Below are 1,974 nucleotides of genomic sequence, written 5' to 3' on the forward strand. Positions count from 1 at the left end.
AAAAAGCAAGCAAACATATGGATGGAAACCACACACACAAAAGCCAAGTCAGAACCAGCAGCTGCATTCTCTGTCTCAGTCACTAGTATGTGCTTATCAAGAGAACACCCGGGGTGCACACTATAAAACTGTAGCCACAGGTGTGGAAGAGTAGTGATTTTCCTGGTCAACAGGAGGTCGTTATTAGGTTGAAAAATTAAAGATGAATCCACATCTCTTGTGTCCTCTGTCTCTCCACTGGTGGTTGATCAAAACAATAAAAGAAGAGTGGAGGGACACCAAACTCCAAAGCCAGAGTTGCCTGACGCTTGCTGTCAAGATCCATGTCCCATGGCTGATTCCTGTGTCCACCTGGGGTGCGCTGATATCAGGAATGGTTCCACCCGTCTGGTGCTTGTGCTGGCCCTTTGTTACGACAATAGAAAATTCTCTAGCCACTCTTCCAGCTGTGCAGCTGCTTTCACCCCCAGGGCATTCAGAGGCACCAGAATCAAGTGGCAGAGATGAGTAGGGGACTGCACCCTCTCCTGCCCCTGAACACATGAATATGTGGACCAGTGACCCCTCAGGGCATCAGCTAGCCAGGAGCCTGGCTGATTGAGTACCCCCATCACTAGCCCCTAGTGCCGTGTGGTGGTCCCACCTGGTCCATCCCTCTTTCAGACTGCATTTATATCCCTGGGAATGTGGAAGGAGGAGTGTAACCAGCCACTGGGCATACTAGCTTGGGGCCCAGTTATTATTCCTCTGTTCATCCTGAAGGTGTGAGGAGCAAGGGAGGGGCCACCGTTCTCATTATTGGATGCTAGAGGTGTTTCTGTGTTGTGGGAGGAGTTGCTGGGCTCCTGGTTGGCCCGTGGAGCATTCACTATTTCCTGTGACCTCTTCATGTGGGTTCCTCCCTTTAATTTTCTCTGTCAGGGTTTGACACTTATCATTCTCTCCTCGGAGATTCGGGTTTCAGGTGTTTGCTCCGCACCTGTTTTCACCCATCTCTGTTGCAGAGTGCTGCTGCCGGGCTTTTGTCTTGGCTGCCACCTGGAAGGAAGTCATGAGAATAAGGTTTATACCATGACAACCATGGGAACATTTGTGTAGTATGACATCAATTGGAGGAACCGCTATAAGTAAGTAATAGGACGAATGAAAGTGAACTTATATTTTTTTCAGTTCCAAGGAGGTGCAATTAGTTACCTATGAAAAAGTCGGACTCTGAGACCAAAAGGAGATGAGTCAGTGATAAAGAGGCATTGAAGACATTGCAGCCATCTGGAACCTTACAGCCTCTCGGGCTGTCCTAGAAGATGCACTTATCGGTCTCTCCCTGCCCAGAATGAAAGGGAAAGGATAGTAATGAATATCAAAGGCACGTGGAGCCAATGAACACAACGAACTAATAGACTGCACAAACATCAGTCTCCAAGACTCAGAGACCCCAAGAACTAGACGGCGAACTATACACGTAGAAGTTGTTGGATTAGAGAATGTTTTTGAGTTTCTTTTGGAGTATTCTTTTTTTTTAAATCATTTTCTTAGGGGCTCATACAACTCTTATCACAATCCATACAGACATCAATTGTGTAAAGCGCATTTGTACATTCATTGCCCTCATCATTGGATTAGAGAATGTTTTGTTGTGTATATTTTTGCCACAATTAAAAAATAATTACACAAATAATAATGAGTATGCGGAAGAAGAAAATATTGATTGCACAACTCTTCTTGATATGACTGAATTATTAAATTGTATGGCATATACATTAAGGGCCAATAAAAAAGTTTAAAAAAAACAAACTAGATGGTGTCCAGCTACCACTATCAAGTGTTCTGAAGGGGTCGCAGTGAGAAGACAGAGTGGCTTGTACGAGCCCCCAGTAAAGTGATTTTTAAAAAAGAAGCTAGAGTGACTAAATTGGGATAGAGTGGGAGGAACATGTGGAACAAAACTCATAATCATTTTTTTAATCAGATTGA

Source organism: Echinops telfairi, unplaced genomic scaffold (genome assembly GCF_000313985.2).
Source record: "Echinops telfairi isolate 266 unplaced genomic scaffold, ASM31398v2 ScPeMD7_7469;HRSCAF=8507_0, whole genome shotgun sequence".
NCBI lineage: Eukaryota > Metazoa > Chordata > Mammalia > Afrosoricida > Tenrecidae > Echinops > Echinops telfairi.